Here is a 16696-nt window from a genome sequence, read left to right as displayed (position 1 = left end):
AATAAAAGCTCTATGTCACCTGCAGCTGTAGAAAATTTCAGGCTCCCATGGAGGAAATAGTTTTCCTAAAATCATTACCCTTTGGGGGTTTTTTGCACTCCCCGGTAGCCTGAACGTTTCTACTGCTGCTTTTTCATTTTAAAACTAGAATGGAAAGCCAAGATTAGAAATTCAGGGAAAGAAAGAGAGAAAGAATTAAAGAGAGAAAGAATTAAAGAGAGAAAGAAAGAAAGAAAGAAAGAAAGAAAGAAAGAAAGAAAGAAAGAAAGAAAGAAAGAAAGAAAGAAAGAAAGAAAGAAAGAAAGAAAGAAAGAAAGAAAGAAAGAAAGAAATAGAGAAAGGGAGACAGAAAGAGAGTGAGAGAAAGAAAGAAAGAGAGAGAGAAAGAAATAGAGAGAGAGAGAAAGAGCGAGAGAAAGAAAGAGAGAGAGAAAGAGAGCGAGAGAAAGAAAGACACAAAGAGAGCGAGAGAAAGAGCGAGAGAAAGAAAGAGAGACAGAAAGAGAGCGAGAGAAAGAGAGAGAGAGAGAAAGAAAGAAAGAGAGAGAGAGAAAGAAATAGAGAGACAGACAGAAAGAGAGCGATAGAAAGAAAGAGAGAAAGAAATAGAGAGACAGAAAGAGAGCGAGAGAAAGAAAGAGAGAAAGAAAGAGAGAGACAGAGAGAGAGCGAGAGAAAGAAAGAAAGAAAGAAAGAGAGAGACAGAAAGAGAGCGAGAGAAAGAAAGAAAGAGAGAAAGAAATAAAGAGAGACAGAAAGAGAGTGAGACTAAGAAAGAAAGAGAGGGAGAGAGAAAGAAATAGAGAGACAGACAGAAAGAGAGCGAGAGAAAGAAAGAAAGAGAGAAAGAGAGAGACAGAGAGAGAGCGAGAGAAAGAAAGAAAGAGAGAGAGAAATAAAGAGAGACAGAAAGAGACAGAAAGAGAGCGAGAGAAAGAGAGAGAGACAGAAAGAGAGAGAGAGAGAAAGAAAGAGAGAGAGACAGAAAGAGAGAAAGAGAGAGCAAAAGAAAAGGGAAAAGGAAAGGAAGAAAAAAAAAAAGAAGGAAGAGAAAGGAAGAAAAAAAATGAAAAAGGAAAAGGGTGAGAGTGAAAAAGAAAGAGCCAAAGTGGAAAAGGGGGTGAAAAACAGAGTGAAAAAAAGAAAAAAGAGTTGGAGTGGAAAAGAAAGGACATTCGGGAGGGGCGGTGCTGCCTAAGGTGCTTCCGCGCCCAGGAGCGAAGGAGCCGTTTGATCCCCTGGCGGGAGCGCAGCTCCCGGTGGCGGAGAACGGAGCGGTGGCTGTCAGTCCGAGACTCCAACTCCCGGCAGGCCCTGCGGCCGTAAAGCGCGGCGTCTGACGCAACGGCCGACGCGCCGTAGGAGTGGCTGGCGGCCCGAGGCGGCCGCTCGCCGGGGGAGCGGGCTGGGCGCGGGGAGCTCCCGGCGCCTGTCCCGCGCGGGACGGAGCCGCGGCAGCGACGCTGGAGGGGCGAAGCCTCCGTCCGGCCGCCCGCACGGAGCCGAGCGGCGCGGAAGGGGCGTCCGCCCGGTGCCTCGGCCTCGCTCAGCGGTCCCGGTGGCGGGGGCTCGGCTCGGGCGGGGCGCGCTGCCGCCCGCCGATGGCGGAGCGCCGGGCGGTGCTTTGCTGCCGCGGGCCGGGAGCTGCAGGAGCCGCCCCGGGCGAGCGGCGCCGGGCGCTGCCGCGGTCACTGTGCGGCGGCTGCCCTCGGGCTGGCGGAGGCGCGGGAGCCGCCGAGCTGCAGCGTCTCCCTCGGGCCGCTGCCGCTGCTGCGGGCGGGGGCGGACGAGCGGCTGCGGAGGCGGCTCCGCGGCGGGCTCAGCCTTGCGAGCAGAGAGCGCTCGACATCGCTGGCATGACACGGCTGCTGAGTGCCTCAGTGCTCGTGGCTCTTCCTTCCACGCAAACGGATGGAGCGGCATCGCTGAGCAGTAAAACACAGCGATGGCCCGGAGAATGGCGAGCGCAAGGAGCGCCGGGCAGGATCCTTCTGATGGCACAGGTGCGATCGGCAAACTCAGCCCCTTGTGCCCCTGCCCTCCCGACCCCCAGGGGAAATGCTCTCCAGCCTCGAGCTGCTGAGAGACAAAACGTGTGATTTGACACTAGGGTCCGGAAAAGGTTTCCGTTTAGATTAGCAAATGCCTCAATTGCTCTTGGTTACATCCTAGGATCGGTTTTAGGCAGTGACTTTCTACCGCTTGTCGGATTTTCTTGTGCAATGGTAAGAAAATAGGCAGGTCTGATACTGGTTTCGCTTTTTTTCTACTTCACGTTCCATGAGCTGCTTTTATCCAAGCAATTGTTTTAAAGTTCTGCTGTAGGCGTTTATGGTTCACTTTTTTTTCTTTGCAGCACCCGTGACTTTTTTTTTTCCTCTAAATCGGCAGTGAATATAGCTGAGTAAAATTACCTTGGTTTTCTTCCTTCTTAACTGTTTTTATTGATAATCTTATTTGAATATGCAGAACACGTGGGTATGTCCTGTAACATAGCCTAGCTTTTCTTGTTTACAGGGTACTCAGAAAATATTTTTCCCTTAGAGTCCCACTGAAACATTCTCCGTGCAATCTCCGTTAAGGTCTGTGTTTACAAATAAGCCACCATCAGCTGAGATATTTGCCTGTGTACCTTTTCCTGTCATTCAGAGCTTGCGTTCTGTGGTTTTTATGATAAACCTATCACACATGTAAAAATGATTTTGCAAGTCTTAACCGTTGAAGGCAGCAAGAAGTGGTTTTAAAGCCTGTTCTTGAGCAGTCAAAGGGAAAAAGTGTGAATTTGATGCTGAACTTGTCCTTTTTCATTTGACTTGCCTTGAATTATTTAGGAAGAGAGAGAACTAGAAAAAGAGAGAAATAGAATTGGTTCTTGAGCCCTCCTAAAATGCTCCCCGTGATTCTGTGTGGAGCCCAAGTGAAGGGTGATGGAACAGAGCCCCTGTGCTTTAGAAGGAAATCAATTTCAACCTGATCTCCACCCTGAGTCTCCCTAATTTCTGTTTTTAAAATGCAAACTCAGTTTAGGAAGTGTTGGGAGTCAGTATTTTGGGGGAGAAATGGCAGTTGCACAAACCGTTCCATTTCCCAGAGGCTCTGGGAAGGATTCATTTTGTAAGCGCTGTAACTGCCATCGGTTGGTGGTTCGGGGTTGGAATGTGCACTTGCCCTCCTATAAAGCACTCGTTCATTTGCATTTCAGTGCCAGGAGTCTGGAGAAACTGGAGAAGAGCCCAAGAGACATTTTTCATCCTGAGATACAAAAGGTAGGAAGTGACTTTTTTTGGTTTGGTTCTTTTTCTTTATGATTTCCTGGAAATAGAAGTAATTAAGTATAGATACCAATGGTTTGTTTCTTCCAGTAGCTAATAATAAGAATAATAATAATCTAATACTACTTAAACTGTCTCTTTATCCATTGAACTGGCCATTTCAAATCCAAACTTGTAAACACAAATAAAACCATCATCCTTGTAGAATCTTTAATAGGAGGGGGCTAAAGATGCTGGTTTTGTTGACAGGATTTATTGGTTCTTGAAGGGCAAGAGGTGAGTACAAGCCTGACTACTTCTTGCTCACAGACCCGTCCGGTGAATACAGCTTTGTATTTTGATGGGCTTTTGATGACTTCTAAATCAATTGCTCGTTACAGTAAAAATAAGTCCTGTTTTTTTGAACATGACAGCAAAAATAACTTGAAGCACCAACTAAATAATAATAGATCACCAATTTAAGTTAATGATTTTATGCTATACTATCAAAGTTTAAAGGTAAATCATTATGTATTAGGAGATGGTATAAAAAGTATGTTCTAATGCGTAGGATGTATGCAAAGATTAGAGGAAACAAATTTTTATGTCTTCTGTTTGACTGTTTACCAAATAACATTTGGTTTTATTTCCCAGGGATTGGTGAATTTTAAATTTGGAGTCCTCTATGCTAAGGATGGTCAGCTTACAGGTGATGAAATGTTCAGTCATGGTGAGGTTTTCACCTTCTCCTTAATTGTTTTGCTCATCTGAAAAAAAAAAAAAAAAAAAAGGCAAGTTAAAAAAGGTATGTTTATTATTTGTTACCCTGTTCTGATCGTTTCCTCAGTATTTGCTGGAGCTCTGCTTACCCAAGCTTTGGGTAAAACAAGCTTTGGGTTCCTTCTGTCCCACTGGGAGTTGCCCAGTTTGGTTGCATCTGGTGAAATTCACCCTGAGCCCTTACAGAACCAGCTCAAACCACGTGAGAGCCATTCGCAGCTCTCTCAGGACACCCGGAGGAGGATGGGTGACGTTTCTGAGCATCTGGCAAGTGCACTTCTATCAAAACTCGGCCTGTGACATTGCTGGGGAAAACCCTTCTGTATCCTGAAGGGTTCCTCAAACTCTGTTGAGGATCCAGTTAGCAGTTGCTCACCTGGATGGTTCCAGCTCCTCAAGTTAACACTTGTACTCTTGCCATGTAGTTTAGATCTATTGTAGTTTTGGTACTTTGCAAGATTTTACGTCTTTGGACAATAACGTGCATTTCACTCTTTGGAACCTCTGGGATCATTCCTTGGTGCAGCACCACCTAATGGGACACTTGGCTGCTGTGCTGAAGGGCTTGGTTACTGGAATTGTAAATCCCGGAGAGTTTGTCAGTCTTCTGTCCCCAGGGAGGTGTCACGCTTTGTTCACCGTTGCTCTGTTTGTCGGGTGCTGCTTCTCGTCAGAGGTATTAACTTCAAACTGCCCTGTTCTTTTTTGAACTTTTTTTCCTGGTTCTCTCCGTAGGGCAGGGAAGGACTCTCGTATCCCGGTCGTCAGACTCAGCGCTGCCCGAGAAGATACAGAGACTGTAAAAATCATAAGAAGCAACTAGGACTGCAGAGGAAACAAACTGGAGAGAACAAAAGGTGACATTGTTCTCCTTAGCCTGGATTAGAAACATCCACTGCGCTTTGATGCCGGTGGCTGCCAGGGGCTCGTTAGGTCTCTTGAGGCAGGTGTAGGTGTTCACTTGTAGGTTCTATTTTTTGGCAAAGGACCACGAGAGAAGTTTATTTATACATCAAAATAAACATTCATCTTATCTGAACATAACCTGTCATCCCATTTCTGACATTAAGGACTCCTGTATAAATACTTGGGGAGGTTTTCTTTGTCATTTCTGAATGGTTCCATTTTGGTTCCATCTACCTGCCGGATACTTGAACGAGTCTGAGGCGGTTTAATTGCAGACTGCTTCCTTGAAATGCTGTTGGTCTCTGCTTGGAACCCTTCTTGTACTGCTTAGTGAAAGACTTCTGATGGTGTTTTCTTGCCTGTTTGTGTTCAAGGTCGTGCTCTGATGCATTTACAGAAGCCATGGCAGGAGAGAGTCAGCTGCTGGAGAAGAGGAGACAGTACTATCCCTGTGCAGCACAGAACTGTGCTACTGCTGTGTCATCAGCTGTGTCTGCACTGAAAGTAGCCACCTTCACTTGTAGGTAGCTCCTTGTGCTTTAGGACACGCTGAGGGATTTATTCCTTTTGGGATCCACGATGAGAATTCCCAAGAGAGGTAGTAGTAATAAGGTATGAGACTGGAAAAAAGCCTGTGTCCTTGGAATGTTGTTGTTGTCGTCAAAAGTTAATTTTTCCTTCTATCTTAGCCAGTAGTCAGCTTTTTGCTTTATTTTTTGTGGTATCAGTATTTGATTGTTTAAAAAATTGCTTCAGAAGAACTGCAGTGGCTGGCCACCAGGACCTTGTTCCGATTTGCCTATTTGCTTGTAGCTAAAACATTTCCATATTGTTTATCATTCTATTGAAGAAACTGCTGCCCAGTCAACTAAGAACTGAACATCTCTCTATCTAGGACATGGGGAGAGGATTTAGGTCATGTCTTTGTTTCCAGAAAAAAGTTCCAGTGTAGTTTCTAACTAGAGGAAAAGGGGGGGGGGGGTGAAGACTCGGGGCTCTGATGCCACTGGGGGCACCCCGAGGTGCCCAGGAGAGGGAGCCCCACTGCGGTGCAGGAGCAGGTATGTTATCACGTACTAGAGAGCAAATTATAAATAGAAATAGGAAAATTATAAATATAAAAATATTTTTTAAGTCGTTAAATAAAGCGTGTTTCTTTTACTTGTCAATAGGCAGGGTTTTGATGATAAAAATGATAAATACAAAGAATATGAAGGTAGAAATCTAAGTCTAGAAAGATATCATAAATACATACAGATAAAGTTTAAAACTAGAAGAAAAAATCAGTTGCAGCAGTAGATACGATACATAATATAAATAATAATTTAAATACATGTCTAGAATTTTATAGATATTATAGATAATTATTAATAGATTGCATCAAAAGAAACTATAAATATAAATGTGAATATAATTATACAAAGTATAAAAATATTTCGATATCGTTTAAAAGAAGGTGTTTTCTTGTATTTATTTGGTTAGAGATGGGGTTTTTCTTTGGATTAATAGAAGTATTCTAGAAATATAAATCTAACTGTAGAGAGATCCAATCGATAGAGGAGGATATTTCTAAAACCACAACCGAACGCCGCCGCCTTCGGGGGAATCGCACGAGCTCGGCCGAAGCAAGGCGAGAGCGGCCGACCCTGACGGCCTCGAGCGAACCGAGGCGAGGCTTCCGAGGCTGCCTGAAGCGAAGCGAGCCGAGCTCAGGCGAAGCGAGCCTGCTGCTCTCGTGCGCGCTGCTTAGCGCCAGTGCGCTCCCAGCCTAATGAGCTCCTGCCCGAGCCCGCGCTCCCGGTCGTGTCCGCGCCGTGGCCGGGCCGCCCGCGGGACGCGGCAGCGGGAGAGCCCCGAGCCGGGCGAGCTGAACGGGAGGCGGCGGCGCTTGCCCGCCCGCCGTCGGGGAGCCGAGGCGAGGCGAGCGGAGCCGAGGCGCGCCGAAGGCACAGAGCGGCTGGGAGTTGGGCCGAAGCGAGGCGAGCTCGGCCGAAGAGGCGAATGCAGGCGCCAAGAGCCGAGTTGAGGCGCCAAGAGCCGACTGGAGCCGAGCGTCTCCGGAGCGAGCCGAGCTCCGCCGAGCGCCGCAGCATCCCGGGCAGGGCGAGGCGCCGGGCCGGGCTCGGGGTGCAGCCGGGGCTCTGGGAGGCTTTCCCGCCTGTCCCTCTCTCTAGCCCTCCTTCCTTCTCCCCGTATTCGCCTTCTCTCGCTCCCTTTCCCCCATTCCCTCTCCCCCCGCAAAGCCGGCTCCTTCCTGTCCTGTCCCTAGCCCGCTACTCCCTTCTGTTCCCCCTCTCTCCTTCCTCTGCCCAGCCTCCCTGTACCCTCGTCCCGGGCTTTCCCTTCCCGTCGCGCTTTCCTGCACAGCCCGAGCTCCCTCGCCGCCCTTTCTCGTGCCCTGCTCTCGCTCCTCTCTTCCCGTGCCCCCTTTCCTTCTTTGCCCCGCAGCCGCGGGGCTCGGGCTGCCGGAGAATAAAGCCCCGAGGGCCGGAGCCCGGCGCCCCTGGGCCCTTGCGGGAGTCCCCGCGCGGGGCCGGAGGCTCTCGGCGGATCCCCCCGTGCCGCTCAAGCAGCGCGGCCGACAGCGCCGGAGCTGCGGCTTTGCCGGCATCGCGCTGAGAGCGGCCCCCGCTCCGTGCCGGGCCGTCCCCGCCGTCTGTGCCGCTCCCTCTCTCGCTGCCCCTGGCCCGTGACAGCGAGGCTGGGCAGGAACCTCAAGCCTTCTGGGGGCTGCCCTCCCTTTCTTGTTGCAGCAGAATCCCTTGCTGGGGCCATGCACGTGTGGGAAGGGCTTGGTTTAGTTTAAAAAATAAAAAAGAAAAAAAAAGTGGGTTTTTTTCCTTCACTGCTGTATTCGCTGGTGGTAGATGGTGTGTTGTTTTATTTCTTGGTCTTATTAACTCTGTGTAAATAGTTTTTTGAGTGAAGCTCACTTTCTGCACGGGTTGGTTTGTATTTGAGGGAGGCTTAATTTCAAGAGGTTTCTTTCCTAGACTTCTGATAGGTATTCCTGGGATTTTGGTTTTGTTTACTGCATGTATCAACAGAGAGATTTGGTAGGGCCAGCTGGGCTGCTGGAGTTTTGGGTGTTAATTTATGAGATGGCTTTTGTTCAATGCAGTTTTGAATTGTTGAAAGGGTTTTAATTGTAGTTGTTTTAAGGCAGTTTTTAAGAATTGTTTGTATCGTTTCACGTTGTTTGTAGTTGGTGTATGATCAGGGATATGGTGGAACTTCTTGAACGTTCTGGTTTTAGCGTTCCTAAGTTCCGATTTCTTTCTGGTTTGTTTTTTTTTTTTAGTTTTAGTTTTAGAGACAGGGGCATTTATATGGTGGGTTTTTATAGGCAATATGTTTCTAAATTAGGATAGTGATATTTTTTAGTATTTTAGTAGTTTAGATTTTTTATTTTCATGCTTTTATTTATTTTTTTAAATTTTTTAAAATAATTTTTATAGATTATTGGTTATTATTTGTGAGTTAGCATAAAGGTAGACCTTTGGAGGCTTTTTTAGTAATGTTTAGGGTCAGTTGTAGAGTTTTGAGTTTAGTGAGTTGGTTGGATTTAATTTTTCATGGGTGTTTGTTTTGACTAGCAGTTCTGTCATTTTCCATGTGTATCTGAGTTTTTTGGGGTTTTGAGCCATTGGTTTAGGAGGAAGTTTATGATGAGAATGTACGGAGCTTTTGGGCTAGTTATAGTGGGATTTAAAGTTTCTTTACAGTTCGGTTGGTTTGAGTTTTCCTTAGGGTTAAATGTCGTGGGGTCTTTGTTCTGTTAGTCCTAGAAATAGGTTTGGTTTGGATATGCTGCGATGGGATGAGCGTGGGCTGCGTACCGGTGCTGATGAAGGTGCGGTATTTTTGTGGTTCTGATGTGTTGGGTTAATGAATTGATATGGTCTAATATATAGATTAAAGTAGAAATAAATACAAATATAAAAATAAATATAAAATGATAGTGGTAAACATAAATATAGAAAATAGATAGATAAATATAAAAAACTATAATATATAGTATATTATTGTAACACACCATAATATATATAAATGATGGTCTATTTTATATATATATCTAAAGATATATAAATATAGATTGTAAATATAAAAATATTTAAATATAGTTAAAATAAATTGGGTTTTTTTGGATTTGATTTGGTTATAGGCTGGGGTTTTTTATAAATAATATAAATAACATAAAAATAGAAATACAAATATACAAATATACAAATATATATTATATATACTGATATCTATAAATATTTATTATAAATAAATATAAGAAATATACAATATAAAAATGATATATCTATTTTTATATTATTTATATTATTTATTAAAAACCCCCCTTCTCTGTGCAGTCTGTCACAGTTGCCCACAGTCTGTCGTGCTGCTTACAGAAGTGCCAAAAGCCAAAACCTTGAGGAACAGACCTTAATGTGACTCTATAAATGGCTTTAATAATCCCCTCCTTTCTTGTTTTCTTTTTGAGGCAATCCTGATTGCCTTTGGTTTTCTCCAGCCAGAGTTAATCCAAAATCTGTCTCTTTGGGCCCCTTTCTGACCTTGCCTAGAGCACAGCACACTTTGTTCCCCCTTGAATGTTTCTCCTGGCTGGTGAGGCCATGAAAGGAGTGGGAGATGATGTGAGAGGAGCTCAGTGCGGGGCAATTGCAGAGTTCCTCGCTCTCCCCTGTGCAATAAGGAGGGGAGCAGTGCCCAGCAGGCAGACGATGGAACGAGCGGAGATGCCTTGTGAGGAAGGCAGAAGGAATTAATGTCTGCAGGAGCCCAGGGAGCGCTGGGGCTGTAACTGGGAGATGCACAGCAGACATTCTCCCCACACAGGGCAGGGCCGGTTTCTCCTGTTTCTGGGCAATGCCGGGGTGGCTGTCACTGCTGCTGCCACTGGAACTCTCAGCCCAGGGCTCAGGCCATCATCGCCAGCAATCATCTCTGCCAGCTCATGGCCATTGCTGAATGTCTCCTGTGCTGCTCAGTGACGCTCAGCAGTCTCAGTTCTGCTCAAAATCATTTCAGTGGGAGCTATGAGGCACAAAAATGCTGAGACCGATTTCACAGAGCCACCTGTCCCCCGTGAGTGCAGGGTGCAATCCCAGCAGAGCAGGGGCAGCTCTCCCTGGCTGTGCTTTCTCTCAGCACCTGAATGACCCTCAGTGGTTGGCAGGAAAGGGGCTCCAGTAAAGTGCCTCCTTTCTCCTCTTCCTGGAGTCCCAGCTGCAGAAAGAACTGAGCAGTGGGGTGCAATCCTTGTTTGAAATGGCTGAGAATGAATCTCGATCCCAGCCTCAGAACTGAGCCCCGATCGTTGCGTTTGCCTTCTCCTGGATGCGCTGCAGTCGCTGCCGTGCCCCAGGGCAGGGATTTGTGTGCCAGCCTTAGCAGGCTGAAGTGTTGGAGATCTCTGGGTGGGCAGGAAATGGAATGGGCTGCCTTGGCCGCACCTGCTCCTGCCAGCTGGATCCAATATCCATGGGGGACTTTGCAGGCACCGCGTGCGTCAGTCCCGCTCCTTAGGACAGGCTCCCAGCTCTGCCCTGGCACTGATCCGGGAGCTCTGGGACACCAAGGGTTTGGAGCGGCCCCTGAGCCTCGGCAATGCCTGCAGGGCTGGAGGCTTCCCTGGGCCAGGGCAGGGAATCCCTGCTCGTTCCCAGGCGGGAATGCCCGGGCTGGAGCAGCTGGGAGGCGTGGCCCATGGAAAGGGACGCGAGCTAAAGGCCGAGAGCTCCGGGGAAAGCAGCGGCTGCCAAGGGAGCTGAGCCAGAGGCAGCCCGGGCAGGGCAGAGGATGGGAATCCTGAAAGGTGAACGTGCCCAGGCCGGCAGAGGGCAGAAAGCAAAAGTCCAAGCCAGCAAAAGACAACGTAAACCGTGGAGATAAAAAGACTCTTCAATTTGCCTTTTCATAATGAAATAAATCCAGCTGGAACAACATCAGTAAAAGCAGTGGGAAGGATCATAGCAACAGGTGGGGTTTTGCTCAGCTCTGCTTTGCTTTGATTCCACTACAAAAGATCAAGGCTTCTCAGGAAGATGGAAATGAACACATAGGTTGATCCAAGAGCATTGAAAAGTGGGAATGAGGCACTTTTAGCCCCAGGAATGGCTCTGCCCTTGTGTGCTAAGAGAGCTTCAGCAGCAATTCCCGCTTTGGTGACATTTTCCAACAACGTGGATTTTCTACAGGGGCAGACTTGGAAAAGAGCAGCTCCACGTTGAGATCATGTTGAGAGCTGCTCATGATTGTCACAGCTGCAGCTCCCCAGAAGCTGAACTGTTCACTGCAGAAAGAAGGAGAGGCAATTTGTTTTGCCATTAGCAGTGTGCTAACAATGTGTGCCATGCAAAGGTCACGAGCAGAGATGGCAGCAGGCTTTGCTCTGAGAAGCAGAACAGGTTGGATTTAGGGCATCCTAAGGAGATTAGAGTGAGACAAAAGCTCAGCTGCTAGGAGCAGAGGAGCACGTGGATCCATCCAGGGATTTCTGTCATAGAAAGCTAAATAGGCAAAGATCTGGCATCAGCTTTAATTGATGGCTGTCATCTTTCCGCTTTTGAGACCTAGTCAGTGGCACGGTATTGGCCAGAGTTTTAAAAAGAAAATGGCATCAGGTGTTATGAATCTTAGCTAGGTGTGATTGTGTAAAGAAGGAAAGGAGAACAGCGCTGTTTCTCTTTGTTTTGGAGCCTGCAGCCATGGTGGCTGCTTTGCACAGTGCACGTTGGTGGCGGTCGGTGTGCGAGAGTCTGTCAAATGAATATGAAAGCTTCTGGCCATGCCTTGATCCCGCGCAAGGAGCACAGAGCGAGTTCTCCCCTCAGGAGCAGCCCTGTCGGCCGGCAGTGCCGGCTCCTCCCGGGCACTGCCATGCGCCTCCTCCTCCTGGCGGAGCCCGAGCAGAGAGCCCGCGTCCCCGAGTCCCCGGGCGGGATGCGAGTCCCGGGCTCGGGCCCGTCCCTCTGCTCCCGCTCAGTGCAAGGGGCTCGGTGCCGGCTGCTGCCGAGCCCCGGCCGCTGGGGCTCCGCTTCCTCTGCCAAAGCTGCCGCTGTCCCTGAGCGAGGCGGGGCAGCTGCCATGGCCCGGGAGCGCGGCCATCCTTGGCGAGCTGCTCCTTCCCGGCGGCGGCAGCTGGGAGCTGCCTCAGCCTGAGCTCAGGAGCCGGGCAGGAGCGCCCGGATCGTCACCCGCTGCTGCCCGCTCCGGCCCGGGCACCGGGCACCCCTTCGCTTCCCCCGGGCCGAGCGGATCCGGGGCTGTTCCCCGCGCCGCGGCAGCGCCCGGAGCCACGAGCGGCATCGCTCCGTGAGCCGGAGGCGGCGCAACAAACCCGGCTGGGGATAATGGGATATCGCAGTGCTGGGATAACGCGCTATTGCAGACAGGCTGCATTTGATGGCATCCTTTCAGGGCAGGCTTCCTACCTTCTAATGCCACGGGTGGGTTTTTTGCTAGCCTGCAGCAGTTCTCCCAGGAGAATCAAATGTGTGAGAGGTCCATTCCCTGTGACCATCTGTGGGGATGGCCGCAGTCAATTCCACCACCCTGTGAACTGAGGCTAATAAATTGGGCATTTTTCTGGTCTCAGAATCGGGAGTCCTGTGCGTTGTTTGCTTGGTTTTTGGGTTTTTTTTGTTGTTGTTGTTTTTTGGTGGGTTTTTTTTTTTTGTTTTGTTTTTTTTGTTGTTGTTTTTTTTGTTTGTTTGTTTTTTTTTTTTTTTTTTGTTTTTTTTTTTTTTTGTGGTGGTGAAGGTGAGGAGGGCTCAGGGACAAAGTGCTCCGCTGCTGGCACTTGGACCCAGTCGCAGCTGGGCAGGCCGAGGGCTGTGAAGCCGGGACTTGAGCCCTGTGTTTCGGGGGTGCAGAACGAGGCTCGCCCAGGCCTGGAGCACAGAGGCCGAGTCCCGCATTTTGGGGTCCGGGGCCAGAGCCCAAATGCTGCGTGCGAGTGCTCGGAAGGCGGAGCCCCGGCCCGGCGCTGTCCGGGCCCGGCCCCGGCCTGACGGGGGCGGCTTCGGGGCTGAGAGAAGCGCTCAGGCGCTCCCTCGTGGCGCTCGGCAGCGGAGGCCGAGCTCCGGCCGAGGCTCTTCCCGGAGCCGGGACACTCGTGGGGCCTCTCCCCGGTGCCGATGGGCGGGGGGTGAGGAGCCGGGACCGCGGCGTTGCGGAGCCCGTGGGGCCGGCGTTCGGGGGCTCGGGCCCAGCCCCCGCCGCGGTCTCGGGTGCCGGAGGCCCCGGGGCCGTTGCCGGGCGGGCGGGGAGGTGCCGGGGGCAGGAGGCGGGGCGGGAGCCGCGGTGTCCCCGGGCCTGGGCGGGTCCCGGCCGGGGCTCGGCGAGCCCGGGCCCGACGGAGCGGGACGGGAAGGCGCGGCCGACGGTTGCCGCTCCCTGCCCGCCACTCCCGCCCGCGGCGCCGGGACACGGAAGGTGACACCGGGACGGGGCTCTGCGGGCTCAGGAGAGCCAGGCCCCTCCCGCCCCATAGCGATGCCAGTCCCGATGGCGACGGGGGAGAGGCGGCACCGCCCGGGGCCCCCCGGCAGAGCCAGGCAGCGCTCGGCCCCCGCAGCCCGGGCCACGGTCACGGCCCCGCCGCAGCGGCCCAGGCTCCGAGCGGTCCCCGGCGGGAGCAGCCGTCGGGCGGGGCTCGCACAGCGCCGAGCGAGGCCCCCGAGCGATAGCCCCGGGACCGGGGGGGACAGGGGGGCGGGGCCGGCACAGGTGCGAGGGGCGGGGCCACGGAGCGCGGGCACGGGGCGATGCGACGGTGCCACCGCCACCGAGGCCGGGGGTGGCGGGCAGAGCGCCGCTGGGGTGTGCCGGGCGGTGCCGCCTCTCCCCCGTCGGGCGGATGGAAGCGGCACCGGGCCCGGGACCGGTTTGGGGCCCGGGATGGCCGCGGGCACGGGGCGCTGCCGGGTGCGGGATCGCGGCCGTTCCCCGGTGCGGAGCCGCCGTGTGGGGCCGGCACCACGCAGGGCGCCCTCTGGCGGACACGGAGCGCGGTGCGAGCGCGGCGCCCCCGCCTGGCGGGGGAACGCGGTGCGGGGGGCGGAGCCTGAAAACAGGGGGCGGGGACAGGGGCGGAACCGGGCGGCACAAGGGACGGGGCCTGAGAGAACGGGGGCGGGGCCAGGCGGCACAAAGGGCGGGACCAGGGGCGGGGCCGGCTCAGGTGTGCACGGCGGGCGCGGCTCAGGTGTGCGGGGCCCCAGAGCGGCTGCGCGGGGCGGGGCCGAGGTGTTTTAGACGCCGGAAATCGCCTCGGCCGCCATTTGCTCACTCAGAGCACGGTGCGGACGGGAGCTCCGTGTGCGGGCTCCGCAGGTAAGGCGCGGAGGCTTCGGCCTCCCTTTCTGTCCCTCTCTCTAGCCCTCCTTCCTTCCCCGCGTATTCCCTTTCTTTCTCCCCCTTCCCTCTCGCCCTAAAACGCTCTTTTCCTCTCCTCCCAAACCCGACTCCCCCCACTCGTTCCTGTCGTGTCCCTTCCCCACTACTCCCTTCTATTCCTCCTCTTTCCACCGTCCCTCTTGTCCCCCCTCGGCCTTTCCCTTCCTGTCCCGCTTCCGTCGTCACTCCGACCCCTCTCCCTCCCCGTCCTCACCACCCCCATCTCTCCTGTCTCCCCGTCCTCCCGTTTCCTTCTTTTCTCGCAGCCGCGGGGCTCGGGGTGCCGGGCAAGAATAAAGCCCTGAGGGCCGGAGCCCGGCGCCCCCGGCCTCGCTGGGGTCCCCACACGGGGCCGGAGCCGCTCTGCGGGTCCCCCCATTGCAGTCGAACACACCGCCCGACACCGCCGGGGCTCCGGCTTTCCCAACATCACACTGGGGGGGTCCTGGGGCGGGGGGCCCGAGTTACAGGGGCCCCCTCATTAGGAGGGGGTCCCAGGGGGGAGGGGGGTTTAGGAGGGGCCCCCTCGTTAGGAGGGGGTCCCAGTGGGGAGGGGGGGTTAGGAGGGGCCCCCTCCGGAGGAGGGGGTCCCTGGAGGGGGGTGGGGGAGGGCCCCCTCCGGAGGAGGGGGTCCAGGGGAGGGGGAGGGGCCTGGGGGGGCGTAGTCCCCGCTCCAGGCTCCGCCCCCTTCCCCGGACCCCCTCCTCTGGACGGGGTCCCACCCCGGCCCCCTCCAGGGACCCCCTCCTCCGGACCGGGGCCCGGGAGGGGGGGGAGGGCGGGTGGGGTGGGGGGGAAGCAGGGGCGGGCACGTCACTCTGCAGCGTGAGCTCACGTAAAAAAAAAAAATTGCCAGACACACGACCGTCCCCCGCCGTCCTGTCCCCGCCCGCCCCACCCTCCCCCCGGGCCCCGGTCCGGAGGAGGGGGTCCCTGGAGGGGGCCGGGGCGGGACCCCCGCCCGGAGGAGGGCGTCCAGGGGAGGGGGCGGGGCCTGGGGGGGGTATTACCCCCAGGCCTCGCCCCCTCCCCTGGACCCCCTCCTCCGGAGGGGGCCCTCCCCCACCCCCCCCCCAGGGACCCCCTCCTCCGGAGGGGGCCCCTCCTAACCCCCCCTCCCCCCTGGGACCCCCTCCTAACGAGGGGGCCCCTCCTATCCCCCCCCCTCCCCCCTGGGACCCCCTCCTAATGAGGGGGCCCCTGTAACTCGGGCCCCCCACCCCAGGACCCCCCCAGTGTGATGTTGGGAAAGCCGGAGCCCCGGCGGTGTCGGGCGGTGTGTTCGACTGCAATGGGGGGACCCGCAGAGCGGCTCCGGCCCCGTGTGGGGACCCCAGCGAGGCCGGGGGCGCCGGGCTCCGGCCCTCAGGGCTTTATTCTTGCCCGGCACCCCGAGCCCCGCGGCTGCGAGAAAAGGAGGACAGTGGGGAATGGAAAACAAGAACAGGGGAACGGAGAAGAAGGTGCGCAGAGATCGGGGTGTGCAGGACAGCAGAGGACGGGGCTGGGGGGAAGGCAGGCTGGAGGAAGGAGCGGGATTGAGGGCGGGTGGGGAGCGACTGGTGGGGGGGAAGGGGGAGCTGGGAGCGGGCTCAGGGGGGAGTCCGGCTGGGGAGGGAAGGCAGAGGATGGGAAAGTAGGGTAGGGTAGGTGGGGTAGAGAACGAGAGAGGGGCGGCCGTAGGGGGGGAGGGAGGGGAGGGCTAGGGGGGAGAGGGAGGGGGGGGGTTTGGGGGGGGGAGGGTGTAGGGGGTGGGGGAGGGGTGGAAGGGAGGGTAGAAAGGAGAAATACACAGAAATACAACACAACAGAAACGCAGGAGAAAAGAAACGCAGAGAAAAAGAAATATAGGGCCCCGGCCGGCAGCAACCTCCCTCACCCAACGCCCAGGAGCAAATGGCTCCGCTGTGGCCTCCCCGCGCCTTAAATCCCCCAAGGCCCCGCCCCGCGCAGCCGCACTGGGGTCCCTCACACCTGTGCAGACCCCGCCCCTCGCACCTGTGCCGGCCCCGCCCCCAGGGCCCCGCCTCCCCCCCGCCCCCCGCCCGCCCATAAATCCCGGCGGATCGGCGCCTGTCCCGTTTTCTGCGCGGGATGCTCATCCCGGGAGGCGGCGGGAGCGTCGGTCGGAGCGCTGTGCGGAGATCTGGATCGGGGGCTGCTGCTGGTGCTGCGCGGGGTCCACGGCGCTCGGCTGGGACCGGGACGGGGATGGGGATTTAGGCCTGGGAATTCGTATCCTGGTCCTGCCGGTATTTCTTGTGGAAGCTGGGCCGAGCTGCTTCTTTCTCGGCGGGCAGGGTATGGGTGCCAAGGCCAGAGAATCGAGGTAGTATTGGGGCTGGGAT

General features: G+C 54.2%; 1 protein-coding gene and 1 long non-coding RNA gene across 4 annotated transcripts in view; one reads left to right on the top strand and one right to left on the bottom strand.

Moving 5' to 3' along the window:
* Positions 1 to 16696, bottom strand: part of LOC139586174 (uncharacterized) — a 132707-nt gene that overhangs the window by 3214 nt on the left and 112797 nt on the right. The gene's annotated exons all lie outside the window — the stretch shown is intronic.
* LOC139586170 (uncharacterized) overlaps positions 1 to 16696 on the top strand; it is a 266979-nt gene that overhangs the window by 137951 nt on the left and 112332 nt on the right. The window lies entirely within an intron of this gene.

The sequence above is a fragment of the Agelaius tricolor genome, unplaced genomic scaffold, assembly GCF_023055355.1.
Source record: "Agelaius tricolor isolate 1412-34295 unplaced genomic scaffold, bAgeTri1.0.p SCAF_106, whole genome shotgun sequence".
In the NCBI taxonomy this organism is placed as follows: domain Eukaryota; kingdom Metazoa; phylum Chordata; class Aves; order Passeriformes; family Icteridae; genus Agelaius; species Agelaius tricolor.
This window is presented reverse-complemented; position numbering and strand designations above follow the sequence as displayed.